This window comes from Sapajus apella, unplaced genomic scaffold (genome assembly GCF_009761245.1).
Source record: "Sapajus apella isolate SASKATOON/1434 unplaced genomic scaffold, GSC_monkey_1.0 scaffold6, whole genome shotgun sequence".
Lineage (NCBI taxonomy): Eukaryota > Metazoa > Chordata > Mammalia > Primates > Cebidae > Sapajus > Sapajus apella.
Genome location: NW_022436946.1, coordinates 77,113,529 through 77,122,524, shown reverse-complemented (window position 1 = coordinate 77,122,524; position 8,996 = coordinate 77,113,529). Strand labels below are relative to the sequence as shown.

At 35.5% G+C, this 8,996-nt stretch overlaps 1 pseudogene; it reads right to left on the bottom strand.

Moving 5' to 3' along the window:
* Positions 1 to 2,860: 2,860 nt before the first annotated feature.
* Positions 2,861 to 3,010, bottom strand: LOC116549851 (annotated as a pseudogene).
* Positions 3,011 to 8,996: the final 5,986 nt, after the last annotated feature.

Below are 8,996 nucleotides of genomic sequence, written 5' to 3'. Positions count from 1 at the left end.
AGGGCTCACTTAGTCAGAACCTTTTTTGCACAAAGAGAAAGATGAGACATAAAGAGGTTAGTGATGCGAACCTTTAAGCCATATCTTAATCCCACAAAGCCCATTATAGTGTAAATGTAGACAGCCTGGAATCATTTTACAACATCTCTGCTCTGGTCTTCCTCATTACACATTTGATTCATTTCCAAGGACGAAAGTGTAAATGTGCTTTCAGGATGCTGACTGTTCAATACTTTATGTAATGCTGTAAACACATTTCAGCACATCTAGGAAACAGATTTTCCTTTATCTATAGCACAGTCTCTAAACAATTTCTGGTCAATTCAAATCCCTTGTTATCAATGGTGTTGTCAGTTCCATCTTTTATAATATTGAGAAAATCTGTCCTAAAATGTACCTCTTACTATGTCATCATGTCTAAGAAAATCTTTCCACCATTTTTGTCCATATTGCAAATTTTACCAAAATTATTTCTTTTTGCCAGCCAGAGATCTTAATATCATCATTTCTTTTATAAAATTCATTCACCAGTACTAATGTCATCTATCTCCTCTTTATCATGTTTACACATATGTTATATACACAGCCCTTTGATATCTTAAATTCTTCCTGCACCATTTCCTTATATTAACTATGTCTCTGTAATACCTGGGATGTGGAACATTTTTTCCTTTAGAGAGATACCTCACACAAATCAATCTTAATATATACTTCTAGCAATGGTTAATCTAATAGACATTCATTTCAGAGTTTCCTTTTTGCCTTTTAACTCAGCTTGACTTTTCCTTTTTGCATTTACCTGTAGATACAATCCTGGTATCTAGTTTCTTTTTTTTTTTTTTTTTTTTTTTTGTATTTCTCCTTTTTATGCCATTAATATATTAAAGTCAATATAATTATTTCCTAGATTAATCTCAGATTTTAAGGCTGGAGGAACCATAAAGGTAATACACCAGAAGCTTTAATTTCCTTCAAATACTTATACCAACTTTGTGTAAACAGTCATCTCCCAAGTTTGTTTTCTATGCAGGCAACTTAATTTTGAGAACATTTTTCCTCACATCAGGTCAAATCTGGTACCAAATTTCCTCCTTGCTTTTTCCTCCCTTCCTTTCCTCAGTATTTAACAACCGAAGATGCTATTTGCATGTTTCTCTTTTCTCTCCATTAATGTAAAGGGCTCTTTATCATTAAAAAAATTCATCTCTTTTAGTGGGTATCGTTTTAAATTTGCATCATTAAACATTATAACATGTTATTTTTCTAACTAATTAGAGAGGTTATAAAACCAACATCATATAAAACATACACCATTTAAGTCCTATATTTCTTGAAAAAAAGTGACGGTATAGTGAGAATGAACTAAAGTTCATGATGGAAGGACAGAACAGCCTCATAGAAATTGCTTATTTCCCAGACTCTGTGCAGTAGTCCCCTTACCCTTGGGGGACATGTTTCAAGGTTCCCAGTGGATACCTGAAACCAAGAATAGAACCAAACTTGATTATTGTCAACTGAAACAGGTTTCTGTTTGTGTCTCCCACCCGTAGATTTAGTGTCTTTTCCATCTTAACTGAGCACTTAGCACACACTGCAGCCATAGCTTTTCTGTTTCAGTTGAGGTGCAGCATCAAAACTAGCACAAATGTCTTATTCTATCTTCACAATTTTATAGATAGAAGGTTTGCTCTTATGATAGATCTTAGCAACCTTAGCAGACATTTTACCACATTTGTAGTGGTACCACATTTACCACAAATGTAGTGACTTATACAACAAAAATGTATTATCTTACAGTTCTGTAGGTCTGAAGGCCTTGATGGGTCTCACTGGACTAAAATCAAGGTGCAGGCAGGGTGTGTCCTTTCCACAGGGTAGGATCTGTTTCTTTGCCCTTTCCAGCTTCTGGAGTCTGCCTCCATTCCTCTGCTGGCATCCTTTTTTCTCCATCTTCAGAGCAGTGCAGCATGTGAAGCCCTTCTCACATGGCATCGCTTGGACCTCCCTTCTGCCTCCCTTCTACATCTTTAAGGACTTTTCCCATTAGAATTCCCCACCTGGATAATTCCAGGATAATCTCCCTATCTCAACTTTAATCACACCTGCAAAGTCCTTTTTGCCAAGTAACCTCACATATTCACAATTTCTAGGGATTAGGACATGGATATCTTTGGGGCCATTCTTCTGCCTATTACAGACATTATACCTGCAAGTTTGGGGGTTACCACCCATAGACTTAAGAGTGTCTCATGCCATTTGTTAAGTCACTGAACCAGTAACTATTGTATGCTTACTGTTTAAAATCAATTATGTTAAATATTTTGAGAGATGTAAAAAGAAATTGAAATTATGTTAGGTAAGCCATCTCCATCCGATACAAATCTAGTATACCTTCTCCAGTGTCCTCAATAATGCCGTAATAATAATGTCTTCTCTGTCTCTGTCCTGCACTGGTTGGCCTTCCACCTTTGAACTTGGATGAAGCACCACACTGTAGGGAGTGAGATCTGGCAGTCACCAGGGGACTGAATAGGATCTGAGCACTGACAGGTGGGGATGATTCACACAACCTCAAAGTTCAGAGGAGTTAGTTTCCAATGGGGTAAACCCTGGTCAAGGGAAGAGGGAGATGACAGTTGGGTATTAGTTCCCCTTCCTTTGTATGTTATGTGGACTACTGTAAGGTACACTTCCTCCTTACAACATTCTGGAGAAGTTCTGCTGCTGAGTGAACACATCTGCTGAGCAACTTCTGCGTTTTGCCATGGCTAGCTGTGAAGCAATAGCTAACACAGTAACACTTTGCATTATATTTTCCTTTTTTTCTTTCTTTTCTTTTCTTTTTTTTTTTTTTTTAATTTAGGGGAAAGCCCGAACGCAGTCCCCTACTACCACACATTATGCAGTCGAGTTTCCCACATTTGGGGAAATTGCAGGGGTCATTACATTTTCCTTTGCTTCCCTTTCCTTTATGCTCGAGGCCCTGGGTTTGTACCTCCCAAATAAGTTGTTAGCAACTTAATCTTTGCCTCAAGTTTTGTTTTCCAGAAGACCAGGGCTAAGACACCATCTAATTAGGCCTTCTCCAAATACCAAGAAATGAATAAGAAAAATGTTTCTAAACTCATAAATGCTTTTTCTATTAAAATACCCTTAAAATATTGGTGATAATTAGTGTTCAACATAAACTGTAAGAAATAGAGCCACACAATGAGGAAAAGTTTTATAAGAACTATAAGCCTACCTTCTTTTTCACAGTTTTTGCTGTTGCTCTTGTGCTAAGCTTCATTTGTCAAAAATGAGGAGATTGCTCTGTGGAAAATGAGAAAACTACAGGTCAGGGAGAATTATCCTGCGTACACTACACCAAAATTTGGACTTTTTGCCCAGTATTAAATAAACAGCTTTCATACGGGCTTCCTTACATAGCCTGCTCAGTATTTACCACATATATATGCCTCATTTTACTAGTTGGCCATCAGCTCATATTTAGAGTCTCCTTCCAACCAGGTTGTAAAGGCTTATGGGCAGGTTCTGCTTTAGCCTTTTTGATTTTCCCACAGGGTTAAGCAGAAAGAGTGCCTTTTATACAGTAAGCACTTGATAATGGCTTATTTATTATTGGAAATAGCTGGCAATGATTACTCATACAGTAAATACTGAATCTAACAGAGAAATCTTTAGTATTTTTTCTGTTCCTGCACAATGACCAAAGAATGACGTCAACACTACAAAGATATTCTCTGCAGCTGAAGTTGACATTTTCCTATGTAGTTCTGAAGGTCCCCTGGACATGACCAAATGGGGGATCATAGCATATAACTCCATGTCCAGAAAAATATTCTGGTGCATGTTTAGGAGTACCTGCACCCAGTGGAGAACAATAGCTAAAGAGCCATATGAGTTGCCTGAGGGTTGGTGAATATCCTTTCTCCTGCCTTACATTATACAAATCCTTCCAGAGGACTTAATTTTGTAACTTTACAAAAATCGGCCCCCTTGTGCAAAGAACCAAGGAAGATATGTATTTGCCATTTTCATTTCTTAGAAATAGCAATTCAAATTATATTAATCTCAGGTGATATTTACCTTGGTTAAAGTATGCATTTTAAAGCAGACAATTTTCTTTTAGTCAAAGTGGGATTGATAGATAGTTTTAAAAATAGTTGAATCAGCCTGTGGTGCACATCAAGCTATAAAAATAGAAGCCAGGTCTATGCTTGACAGATTCCAAAGAAAGTCTTTGGTGTGATTAGCTAATATGATACTGCAGGTCTCTTAAATATTAATGAACCACTAATGCCAATTTGAGAAACTGTACAAAGAACATTGAAGCCTTTTAATATTATCATCCAGGCAGAAGTAAGATTTACATCTAGGTTTGCAACAATTAAATAAATAATTATGAATAAGCATATGTTAACATACATCTATTTTTACAGAATACAGCATTATATGTATGACTCAAGAAGAAAGATAGATGTTTGTTACTAATCAAGTTACTCTCCCTGAACTTGCTCTTTGGTCAATCGATGGGAAATGCATCTATCTACACTACGAGGCATCCACCAACTTCTATGGATCAAGTGACCAATGGTGAAACCGCTCACTCTCTGCATTAAACCAGAAATATCCTCCTAAACCATGTGGCAGCATAACTTATTCAGGTTATAATGTGTATTCACTGTTGATGAAGAGTCAGAAAGAATGAGATTTTTGTATGATTGATGTTCATTTCATTTCTCTCTTACTACCACCCTCATATATACATCAGAGTTGTTTGTGGGCCTACATGAGAAGTTTAAAGATATCCTCTCATTGGTTTTGAAGAAGTCAAAATGATCTGAGTTTCTGCTAGGAGTCCCTGAGGAGGGATGGAGAGGAACAAGGCCCACAAGGTAGGTCAGGCACTTTCTAAGCAGCTCTGCTATATGCTTCATCATAACATCATCTGTATTATAATTTCATATTTATTTGTCTCAGCTTCCCATTGAACTAAAAATGCTCAATTATTGAATAATGAATATTGATATAGATTCTTCCTGCATGAATTTTTAGTTTCCAAAACTTGTTTGTCTTTGTTATGATAACATAGATAAAAGAAAATTACATAACCCCTTGTTCCCAATGTTGAGAAGTGGTAGGTAGATATAGTGAGAACTTTCAGGAAAAGGGAAATAATATTCATCTAAAAATATTTTTACCACTGTGAGTGAGTTCCTATAGCAAATAAAATCTTAAAATTTAGTTGGGGACTTACTATGGTTCATGTGCCCTGCTATACAGCATTTGACCAGCTCTGAACACATTTGAACTCTTCCATGGACAAATGGGATCACGTCAAGTTCAAAACTTCTGCACAGCAAGGGGAAGAATCAACAAAGTAAAGTGACAACCACAGAATAGGAGAAAATACTTCTATAATATCCATCTGATAAGTGATTAATAACCAGAATATGTAAGGAGCTCAAACAATTCTATAGAAAAACATCTCACAATTCAATTAAAAATTGGGCAAAAATCTGAATAGACATTTCTCAAAAGAAGACATGCAAATTGCAAACAGTATATGAAAAGGTGCTCAATACCACTGATCATCGGATAAATACAAATCAAAACTATAGTGGGATATCATCTCATCCCAGTTAAAATAACTTTTTACAAAAGACAGGCCATGACCAATGTTAATGAGAATGTGAAGAAAAGGGATTCCCTCTATGCTGTTGGTGGAAATGTAAATTAGTCCAACCATGATGGAGACCAGTTTGGAGGTTCTTCAAAAAAAAAAAAAAAAAAAAAGAAAACAAAACAAAAAAACCCAAAAATAAAGCTACCATATGATCCAGCAATCCCACTGCTGGGTGTATACTCAAAAGAAAGGAAATCAGCATATCAGAGATATCTGCACTCCCATGTTTACTGCAGAACTATTCACAGCTGCAAAGATTTGGAAGCAGCCTAAGTATCCATGAATGGATAGAGGAACGGATAAATACATAAAGAAAAAGTGGTACAAATACACAACACAGTACTGCTCAGCCCTAAAAAAGAATGCGATCCTGTCATTTGCAGCAACATAGATGAACTGGAGGTCATTAAGTGGAATCAACCAGGCACAGAAACACAAATTTCACATGTTCTTACTTATTTGTGGGGACTAAAAATTAAAACGATTAAACCTATGGAGATAGAGAGTAGAAGGATGGTTGCCATAGGCTGGGAAAGGTAGTAGGGGTGGGATACAGGGGAAAATGGGGATGGTAAAGAGGCACAAAAATAGTTAGAAGAAAATGAACAAGACCTAATATTTGATAGCACAACAGAAGGACTACAAGAATAATTTAATTGCACATTAAAAATAACTAAGAGTATAATTGGATTGTTTGCAACATAAATGCCTGAGGTGATGTATATGCTATGTACCCTGATGTGATTATGACACATTACATGCCTGTATCAAAATATCTCATGCAACCCATAATATATATACCTACTATGTATTCACAAAAATTAAAAATTCAAAAAGTATACTTCCAATATTTTATTTACTTTTTTCCTGATTGTAAATATAACATTTTCCAGTTTAAAGGAAGTTATGATATACAGAAACATATCAAAAAAATCATAATCTCACCATGAGATTTTTTTTTTAATTTTTTCTTCCTTTAGGCTTTTTCAGTGTTAGGTGTGAGCATATGTGTGTGCACCGACACACATATATTTTTCAATGGGTGATTTAAAAAATTTCAATCTTTTGGGGGTACAGGTGGGTTTTTGGTTACATGGATAAGTTCTTTTGTATTGGTTTCTGACATTTTAGTGCACCTGTCACCTGAGCAGTGTACACTGTACCCAGTATGTAGTCTTTTATCCCTCACCCCCTCCCAACCTCCATCCTCAAGTCCCCAAAGTCCATTATATCCTTCTTATGCCTTTGTGTCCTCGCAGCTTAATTCCCACTTATAAGTGAGAACATACAATATTTGGGGTTCCATTCTTGAGTTACTTCATTTAGAATAATGGCCTGCAGCTCCAACCAAGTTGCTATAAAAGACATTATGTCATTCCTTGTTATGGCGAGTAGCATTCCATGGTGTATAAATATCACACTTTATCCACTCGTTGGTTGATGAGCACTTAGGTTGGTTCCATATCTTTGCAATTGTGAATTGTGCTGCTATAAACATGCATGTGCATGAGTCTTTTTCATATAATGACTTCTTCTCCTTTGAGTAGATACACAGTAGTGGGATTGCTGGATCAAATGGTAGATCTACTTTTAGTTCTTTAAGGAATTTCCATATTGTTTTCCATAGTGGTTGCTCTAATTTACATTTCCACTAGCAGTGTAAAAGTATTCCTTTTTTTATCACATCTATGCCAACGTCTATTGTTTTTTGACTTTTTATTTATAGCCATTCTTGCAGGAGTAAGGGGATATCTCACTGTGGGATGCTGGATTTTGTCAAATGCTTTTTCTGTGTCTATTGAGATGGTCATATGGTTTTTGTTTTTAATTCTGTTTATGCAATGTAATTGACTTACATATGTTAAAGCATCCCTAGGACGAAACCCACTTGATCATGATGTTTTATCTTTTTTGATATGCTGTTGGATTTGCTTAGCTAGTATTTTGTTGAGAAATTTTGCATCTGTGTTCATCAGGGATATTGGTATGTAGTTTGCTTTTCTCATTATGTCCTTTCCTGGTTTTTATTAGGGTGTTACTGGCTTCATGGAATGATTTAGGGAGGATTCCTCTTTATCTTTTGGAATATTTCAATAGGTTTGGTACCAATTCTTCTTTGAATGTGTGGTAGAATTCAGCTGTGAATCCATCTGGTTGTGGACATTTTTTTGTTGGCATTTTTAAAAATTATTGCTTCAATCTCACTGTTATTGGTCTGTTCAGAGTTTCTATTTCTTTCTGATTTAATCTAGGATGGTTGTATATTTCTGGAAATCTGTTCATTTCCTCTAGATTTTCTAGTTTTGTGTGCATAAAGTTGTTCATAGTAGCTTTGGATGGTCTTTTGTATTTCTGTAGTACTGGCTGTAATAGCTCCAGTTTCATTTCTAATTGAACTCATTTAAATTTTCTCTTTTTTTCTTGGTTAAATCTCACTAATTGTCTATCGTTTTTGTTTTTCTCTTCAAAGAACCAGATTTTGTTTCATTTGTCTTTTGTATTTTTTCTTGTGTGTGTGTTTCAATTTTATTTAGGTCTGCTCTGATCTTTGTTATTTCTTTCTTCTGCTGGTTTGGGTTTGGTTTGTTCTTGTTTCCCTGCTTCCTTGAGGTATGACATTAGGTTGTCTATTTATTTGTGCTCTTTCAGACTTCTTGATGTGGGGATTTAATGTTATGTACTTTCCTATTTAGCACTGCTTTTGCTGTACCCTGGAGGTTTTGATCAGTTTTCTCACTATTATTAATTTCAAATAATTTTTAAAATTCCATCTTGATTTCATTGTTAACCCCAAAATAATTCAAGAGCAATTTGTTTAATTTTCATGTGTTTGTATAGTTTTGAGGGTTCCTTTTGGGGTTGATTTCAAGTTTTATTTTAGTGTTGTCTGAGAAGACACTTGATATAATTTTGATTTTCTCAAATCTATTGAACTGATTTTGTGGCCTATCATATAGTTTACCTTGGAGAATGTTCTATGTGCTCACAAGAAGAATGTATACTCTCCAGCTGTTGGGAAGAATGCTCTATAAATATCTGTTAAGTCCATTTGTTCTATGGTATAGTACATTGTTTCTCTGTTGACTTTGTCTTGATGATCTATACAGTGCTGTTAGAAGAGTACTGAAGTCTCCCACTATTACTGTGTTGCTCTATATCATTTCTTAGGTCTAGTAGTAATTGTTTTATAAGTCTGGGTGCTCCAGTGTTAGGTGCATTACATTTAGGATTATAATATCTTCTTGTTGCACTAATTCTTTTATCATTATATAAAGTCCTTGTCTTTTTTTTTTTTTTTTTTTTTTTT